Source organism: Melospiza georgiana, chromosome Z (assembly GCF_028018845.1).
Source record: "Melospiza georgiana isolate bMelGeo1 chromosome Z, bMelGeo1.pri, whole genome shotgun sequence".
Classification (NCBI taxonomy): Eukaryota; Metazoa; Chordata; class Aves; order Passeriformes; family Passerellidae; genus Melospiza; species Melospiza georgiana.
This window is the reverse complement of record NC_080465.1, coordinates 20,695,529-20,704,470: the sequence shown is the minus strand read 5'-3', so window position 1 is coordinate 20,704,470 and position 8,942 is coordinate 20,695,529. Positions and strand designations below refer to the sequence as shown.

Sequence of the window (8,942 nt, the reverse complement as noted above, 5' to 3'; positions counted from 1 at the left end):
CTACATAACGAGACAGCATACAATGCCTTCTCTAGCTGATTATTATCCAGTAACATCACAATTATTATATATAATGCAATTTTTGTTTGAATTATGATTATATTATACCAGTACAGGTCATCTTTGTTATTCTTTTACAATATGCATATAAACATTACAGTTTTTATAATCATGAATGTAATTTTTTCATGCAAATATGTCAGTGCAGTGTTTGATGAATTTTCAGGGAATGTGTTATGCTGTATAATTTTTTCTGGTTTGTCACTCGAAAGAAGAATCTGAAAGATACAGTACAGCTGGCTAAGTTAGAAATTTTTTATTTATTAATAATTGTATGTGACACTGTTGTATTTGGACTATTGAGTATAGAGACTGGCATAATAAAGGCCATGGGTCAGTTGATTACTTAATTAAAGGACATTGCCAAATTTATTTTAACTGCCTAGACAAATGTTTTTACAATAAAAAATTATTTGTTTTGCTGTGCAATGGCAATCAGTAGAAGAGATCTGAGGAACAGGATTTTTTTGTTTGTTTGTTTTGTTTTGTTTTGTTTTTTCAACATCTTATCCATACAAAGTACCATCTTTTGTTCCTTCAGAGTGACTTTTCCCAAAATTTGTTGGAACATGGAGACATTTAGAAGCTTAAGCTTTGTCTTGGCACTAACATCAAGGTGGTCTGGGATCCTAACTCCTGCATTTCAAATGATTGTATTTCCTACCTTTTTGTTGTGATAATAACTGGATTTTCTTTTATTTACTTTTTTCCCCCTAATATATAAATTAATTTCTGGACACAAGGACTCAGATATTGATATCAGGATTCAAAATAGGAAGAGGTAAGGAAATTTTTTATGTGCTTTGTAAGTACCTAATCATGCGTGCTGATAAAAGTGTATATACACCCCTGTTCCTACATCCAAGTATTTACATTTTAGAATGTAACTTCTGTTAAATCTATATCTATTAAAGATACTTCTAATGGTATTTCATCACTTTAAGAAAGTGCTAACACACTGTATTCAAACCCATCTTCCTAATGCTTGGAAAGATTTTCTTTCCATCTTGGAGTTAGTCCTTTCCTCTGAGGTCTGAACCCCACACCAGTGTACTGTGTTTGTCTGATTGCTTCTGTCTGTACTCAGGGGAGCCCCTAAGTACAGGGGCTGTTTACTGTCTGTTTTTGAAGCTTTACCAAACCTTTTTTAGGAAAAAGCAAGCATAACTTGTTAAATGCTCGCTTAAAATGTCTTACCCCTATGTGCAAATTGTTCTTACCACGTGCAAAAGACTACACTCGTGGAAAAGTTCCATGGTGCGGAAAGTGTAGTAAAAATTACACTCTTGTGTGAAATCCGTGGCCTTAGAGAAAAAAGTTTACCTTTTTTAGTAACATTTGCATGGATTTATTTAATTTGTTAAATGAAGTAAGTAATTAAACTATGTTTTCCTGTAGCACTTGCCTTAAACTAATTGCAAAGTAGACTTCCATCTTAAATCAATTTATGCTTTAAGATCATGCTTTTTTTCTTGAGGTGCCATAAGACGATGATTACTTCACAGATATTTACTTTGAATATTGGTAAAATAAAGTTCTCTGATTTATGCTTGTTCTCAGATAAATTTCAGATAGACAGTATTTTTCTATTTTCCTTTGAAAAATCCACATAGGCCTTTTCTGTGACTGAAATTACTGCTTTTTCATATCATGTATTCTTGTTAATAGTAGTGTTAGACTTGGTAGTACCAGAGTAAGTAATTTATTTTCATATCAGTTTATTAATTTTCTGTTTCTAGTCTTGTACTTCTCTGTCTAGATTGGCTAGAATGAAGTAGAAATCCCTCCCAAGATCAAGCTATTCTGCGACAATTTAAGAAGACTTGTATTCATATTGGTAAAATACTTCATTTGTCATTTTTTGACCATTGGCCATAGGAAAAGTAGCCTAGTGTTGTAAATGGCACCACACCACTCCCGGTGGAGCAGTTTTCTTCTCTTCACTTTCTTGCTTGTGAGATTCTTTCAAGTGTTTTAAAAAGTCACCAGAACTGATCTATATGGTATTAAGTGAATCTTGGCACTTCAAGGTTTCATTTTACTGTCTTAGAAATACATAGGTGTAAAAAGTACTGTTTCAGTTGCAGTAACTTTTAATGTAACATTTTAGGGATAACCATAGATATTGTTATGTATGTATGTTATGTAACACTGGAAATTGTTTATCTAAATATGTTTTCTCTAATCTGTAGCAGTTATTCAAATTATGTAAAGTTATTTTATCCAGACAACAATAGCTCTTGAGTTGTGTGGTTAAGATTTTATCGCTAAAAATGGCTTGAATTTGGACAAAGTTTTGCAGATACAGGGAGGATAATATTTTGTTTTGTTTCCCATTGATTTTGTTTTTTTCTTTTTTTGTTTTTGACAAAGATGTATTTTACCCTGGCCTTTTTTTTCTAATTTGCTGAATTTATCAATGCTGTGGGTTGAAAATAATTGTAGGAGTAATTATTTATATAAGCTATTCTGTGATCAAATACATAAATCGATTATGGTCTTCTTTTGCTGCTTCCCTTAGGGAAGAGAAAGTACATCCTGTCCCCATTCTTCAGTTCCACTCTCCATCACTCCACCAAGTGGGTCAAATTACTTTCATAGTGGAACTTGATGTACATTTCCACAGCCAGTGCTCTGTCAGAGCATTTGTTCTCCAGTCACAAGCATCAGTTGCCAATGAATTGAATTTCTGGAGATGTTTGGAAAGTGTCTTAAGGGTTTTTTTTTTTCCCTTAATCTTTAGTATGGGAAATCCAGGGTATAAGTAAAAGCAAAAAGTTTCTCGAGTCCTCTTCTGTTATTAGGCCTGATAATACCATACATATATTCACTGTAAGAGTGAAGAGAAGGGAAAAATGAGCTGCTTTTGCTTCTCCCCCAGATTCCTTAGCCATTTATGGTTTCCCATAAGTAACCTTTTTTCAACTTACTCATCCATTATCGCCATCTGCAGAGTTTGACAATTTTAGCATTCAAATGGAAAAAAAACTCCAAATTCAGCTCTCTTCTCCTGACTTTAATCCAAAACCAAAGGAATGATTTTTAAAATTTTTTCCTCTGAAATTACATCTTTCTAGTATGAAGAGACCTATACATGGTAAATCCTGAGAAAAGAAAGTCTTTGAGATGCCCAGCATTTGCTTTGTGAAGATCGCTGGAGGCACGGTCCTTTCTGAGCTTGTCGGCCAAACTTTTACTGGTGCATGCTGGTTGTGATGAATGTTGTGTTCTGAAGAATGGAGGGAGACAAGTGTCAGTGTGGGTGTCATCTATTAAAAAACTATTACATTTTTAATAAAATTAGTAAGTTAATTTGGTTGTCTCTTATGGCATAGTTCAGTCACCAAAAGCAGGTCTTCATGAATTGCAGAGGACTAAATTCAAGCCTACAGATACTACTAGTAGGCTGCAGTAGTTAATAACTTGCAGTGGAAGATTTTATTTTCTTTTTACTGCATGTCATACATCCATCTAGTATTTGAAATTTAGGGGTGTATGAAAGAGATTTGGCTTTAAGAAATTCCTGAGGGTAGTTCAAAAGTATATCTAGAATGCAATTATTAAGATAAGTAGCAGAGATGATGTTTATTTATTTACTTATTCCTTGCATGGACTGTCAGGGTCTGTTTACGCTGAGCCTTTTCAGAGAATAGTTTATTTCTATAGTTTTTCAACAACTTGTATCAATGGGCAGCTGAAAAGTTTTGGGTGGTAATGACTATCTGTTTGGATGGTAATTGTCAATTCTGTAAGTTCAGTGATGTTTCTAATGATGGATACCTTTTTTATACAGACTAAGCAAAAGATAATTATAAAAAGCTGTAGCTCATCAATGACTTGCCAGTGCTTTCTTTGTATTTTGCTGCTTTCTGATATTAAACTGTGGATTATAAAAGTTTTCATATATCAGAAAATCATTATGACCATCTGAAATGCTGTCATGACGCTTCACAGCAAAAAAAACCATTTCCATTTTAGTAATTATTTTAGTCATTATTTGTCTGCTTTCATACTAGTTTTCCACATAGGTGTTTTTACTTCATTTCACATGTCTGTTAGTGCTGTCTTTTTTTACTTGAAATTGGCAAGAGGTAACTGGTTATTCAGTTTCTTTTTGGACATCTTTATTTTCACTAACAATTTCCCATTACCTATAAAAGTTGACATCATTGTCTTGTTATAAGGGATTCTGAGAGTTTTGTGCAAAGATCTAAATGCAGAACATGTCTTCAGCTCTTTTTTGGATTAAAACTGAACTATTCCAGAAACTGTAGAGTACCATTACCAGGACTGGATAAGGAAGAACAACCTAACTTTTGCACTGCTCAAGTATTATTTTCTATATTTATGACTCCAGAGAGACAGCCTTCTGTCTGGCCAAATGACAAAAGACAAGACTGGAAAGGGAAACTTGTACTACCTGGATTATGTGGATCTTTTATTAATGTTGCAGCAGGTACTGAGGTGCTTTTAAGAGAAACTGGTAACTAACTGCTTACCTTCTCTGGGATTCAGTTAACCAGCTGGTATTTGGCAATTTAGCAAGTGTTTCCTTGGCTACTCTTTCCTGATTAAACTACAACTCTTAATGAACGAGGGGAAGGAAGTACAGACTATCATTTTGGCAGATCTTAATAATGTATGCTGTTAAAACAGCACTTGAGAGTTAATGTCAGGCAGGTTGGTGGATGTATCTCTTCTTTCACCTGCCTTTTTCCCTGAAGTTTCTCCTTGCTCTTTTGCTATATGAAGCCTGTATTGCCGTAAAGTTGCCTTCATCATTAATTTGTGGTAGTATCTGTTAAAATAAGCACCTGATCAATAAGAAGGTTTTGCTTTCAGGTGGTCATCTCCAGCAAGGGGAGTGGGCAGTTCCAATCAGCAGTTTCTAAAACTGCAGAAGTGAATGTGTCTGGGCTCTTGCACAAGTGAAACGAGCCTTGGGTGAGATTTCGTTGCCTTAGTAATTTAGACCTTTCAGCTCCTACATACTGCCAAGCAAATTTTCTCAATTTTAAGTAAACCAGCTAATGTCACATCATGGCAGTGATTAGGTCACTGCAAAGAATTCAGATGTAAGTGCTGAAGTCTCTAATGGTGTTATGGTTCACTGTGGGCAATGTTCTTCATTGACACTGATGGACAAAATAGTGATGGTGTAATCGTGTCACTCTGCTTTTTGGTCAGAGTTTGAGGAAGTACCTGTTAATGACTTGATGCAATGTTTGGAATGATTGATATTCTGTATTTACTATCAGGTTTTCTTGAACTGTGACACATTATTCGGTTATGCAATGAAAAAAAATTGTTACAGTAAAACTTGGGAAGTATTTTCTTTCTGCAGTGTCTACAGTGAAATATAAAAACAAACCCCAAATCCACAAACCACTCAACAAACTGAAAAAAAACCATCAAAAAACCTCAAACCAATACCCAGCAAAACAGAAAAAGTTTTGATAACTGTAGATATTTTTTTCTGTGAAGTATCATTTCATTGTGGAAGATAATGCATGTTTTCATAATGCTAGACATTTTACTTCTTCCCTTTGTTCCTACATGCATGCAAAACATCAGATCTAATGCTGAAATGAAAGAAGAAATGAAAATAGAATGTGAGTGCTTTAAAGGTATCATTCTTTCTACAAGTGTAAGTTTTCAAATGTTGTTGTCCTGCTGAGAATATTTTGAAATGGGAAGTGGAGTAATTCTTATTGCTGAAATCATTCCAACTTGGAAGTGTAGTAGTTGTTTTACATGAGCACACATAGCAATGTAAAGAAATTTCAGAGATGCCTGGCTCATGTCTCTGTAATTATTTCTTTAAACCTGCCACAAGCATGAGCGGAATCTTTCCTTCACATAATGGGACCAATCCTGAGTACAAACATAGTTAGAAAAATTCAGAATACATGAAATGTGAGAGACATGGCTGATGAAATCTAGTTATGAATGTCTTTTGTGTTTTGGTAGAACATACTATGTGCTGTCTGAATGGATACAGCACCTAATTGCTGAAAAATTGTAAATAAAGGTTAAAAAAACGCTCTTAGGACAGCTGGGTTAGTAGTTTAGAGCTGCTCTTTATGTTCCTATTTTGATTTAATATGGTAAAAGTGGTATGTTCAAAATAAGCTCAGATCTTAAAAGCTAGAGTTTTACTGTATTGGAAGGGTGGTTTCGTGCTTATTGGATGAGTCTAGAGATTTTTATGCCCTGTCTTAGTCCTCCTTGTTGAAACTGTTGTTTTTCACTTTCCTTTTTATTACCGGTCAATGTGCCCATTTCTTTCCTAATTCCTCTTAGATACTCCTTCTTCTGCTATAAGCCTACATGTTTTTGTCACTCTGTTTTGGCAACCTTCCTTTTAGTCTGTTTATATTGAGGGCTGTTACTTGAGTTCAGTTTGCATTGGTACAAAGGGAGAAAAGGAGAGTTCTGCTAAGTTTGATTTGCCCAGGTTACTGTTTTCTCCCTGCCTTTGTAGGGGTGACAAGTGCTTATTCATTGCCCTTGATTCTGTGGAGGACAGATGGGCCTAAGGGGTTTTTGTGCAGCTGAGGAATAGTGTCTCACATTTTTTGGACAGTTCTGCTGCTCAGTTTCAGGCTGATGGAAATGGCTTTGGACCTTCACTGCTGGCTATCTGCTGTCTTTCAAGGGAAGTTCATCACATGCCATGAGTGGTACCTGAAAAAGACTTAACCATGAAAAACATATGTGCAGTACGAGGCCTGTGGGGTTGACACTGAAGAGGGGTCTGCTAGAATAGAAGGAGTGGATGCTTCTTCATGACACATGCAATCTCAATAATAAGTGATGATTTTTTCCTGGTGTATTATTTTGCTTGCAGTGACTGACAAGTGTGGCTTTATCCCAGCTGTTAATGGATTATTGTATCATTGAAATTATTTGTAGGTCTCCTTGTTAAAAATGGGAAGCTTTTAATAGTGTATTCTAGCATATATTTAACAAGGAGAAATCTTCCAGTCTTTGTAAATAACTCATAAAAACCTCTTGTGGTTTAACTCCAGCCAGCAGCCAAGTAGATGCCTGTATTATCAGCACTGTTCAGCGCATATCCAAGACATGGCCCCATACTAGCCACTCTAAAGAGAATTAGCTCTGCCCTATTCAAAACCAGCAGATTCCACCCCTTATTCCATGTTGTTTACATCATGCTCAGGTCCCACACTATTCCGTACAAGCTCATTAACCACCATTCTCCTTCCCCCTTCCCTCTCTTTGATAAAACACCCGGATGTCATTCCAATAGTCTGTGGACCACCCCTGCAAAATGTCCATAATATATCCTTTGATTTTGTGTAGTCCATGACTTTGGGCTCCATCTGTTGTGGTAGTCACTGAGGACAGGAGAGGAGGTGTGTTGCATGCAATTAATTTAGTCCAATTACTGGGGACCAAAGCCAACTCAGATTGTGTCACTGCTGTGCTTGGACTTCTGGAAGGCTTCTCCTCCATTGGTTTGAGTAGTTCTTGTTATATTTACTTCTGTAACATGCAATTCAGATAATGGATTGTAACAATTTAATGATACATCCATTATAATCTTCACACCTGATCCTTTTGGGTTTATAGGTGTAATATTGCAGAGAAATCCTCTTCTTGTCCCCAGCCCTGCTGCAAGGGATTTCCTGTTAAGGATCCACTGTTAGCGGAGTCCACATTGTAGGCCTTCCTGGGGCAGCAGGGACACAGCCTGCCTTACCATGGTCTTCAGCACAGGCTGCAAGGCACTCTCTGCCTCCCCTACTCCAGTGTGTGGCCCCACTAATGGGTAACGTTGTCCAGCATGTGTCCTTGCCATGGGTTGCAGTTGTCCATAAACTGATCCAGTGAGGGCCCCCTGTGGAGACACAGGTCCTGCCAACAAACCTGCTTCAGCATGGGTTTCTTTCTTACTTGTTAAGTCATCTGCCTGCTCTAGCAGGGGATTCTGTGTGGGCTGCATGTATCACTCCTCCACCATTGAGAACACATCCCAGTCTCTTCAGCTCATCTTCAGACCAAAGTTGAACCTGTCAGCACAGTGGCACTATGCTGGCCATCTGCCAGTCCAGGTACATCAATGTGGTGTTACCAAGGTGTTCCAAGGCATAACTCAGGAAGGTGAGAAGCAGTGCAGCAGTACAGAAAGCAGTGAAAGCAAAAAGCAAGCACTAGCAAGCACTAGGCTCTTAATACATGTCAGGAAAGCAAGCCCCCAGGCAAGCACGGGAGGCTGCTGTTTATCAGCTGAACAGTACTAACAGCTGTTCAGTCTAATACATCCCAATAGAATCTGTCGTTATCTTGAAGCCTTTGTGATGGTTTAAGGGTGTACTCTAGAAAAACTCATGGATTTAGGTAATGACAGTTTAACAGGGAAAGCAAAAGCTGTATGCAGAAGCAGAAGAAACAAGAAAATACATTCGCTACTACCCATGGGCAGTTGTTCAGCCGTCTCCAGGAACAGGGCCCCATCACTTTTAACTGTCTCTTGAGAAGACAAATACCATCATGCCAATGTTTTCCTTGTTCCTCTTTCTTCCTCCACTTAATACACTAAGCATTTTAACAATTACATTTGAGAGAGGAAAAAAGATGGAAAATGTTTTCAAAAACCAGAGTTTTAAGACTTCTAGTGAAGAATTGAGGGAATTAAATGCTAAAAAAAATGGAGGACCGAACAGCTGTAGATGGAAAGAAAAATAGCTTTTGTGCTCTATTGCTTAAACTCCTGCTGTAATATTTAATATAAAGTAAATAATGTAAACAATTTGTTTGTTTCTCATTGCCAGATACGAGGATTGTGTCTGGAGTAAGAAAGCTGCTGCAGCAAGAGTTCAAAGGAGACTTTAAGTTTGTTGTATCATTGCTGCAGT

At 36.9% G+C, this 8,942-nt stretch overlaps 1 protein-coding gene across 3 annotated transcripts in view; it reads left to right on the top strand.

Moving 5' to 3' along the window:
- Positions 1–753: 753 nt before the first annotated feature.
- Positions 754–8,942, top strand: part of PCGF3 (polycomb group ring finger 3) — a 46,514-nt gene continuing 38,325 nt past the window's right edge. Inside the window, exon 1 of one of the 3 annotated variants that reach the window (XM_058043735.1) lies at positions 754–841. The gene's annotated coding sequence lies outside the window, so the exon portion shown is untranslated. The remainder of the gene's footprint in view (positions 842–8,942) is intronic. The other 2 variants (XM_058043732.1, XM_058043731.1) reach the window with 2 other exon arrangements.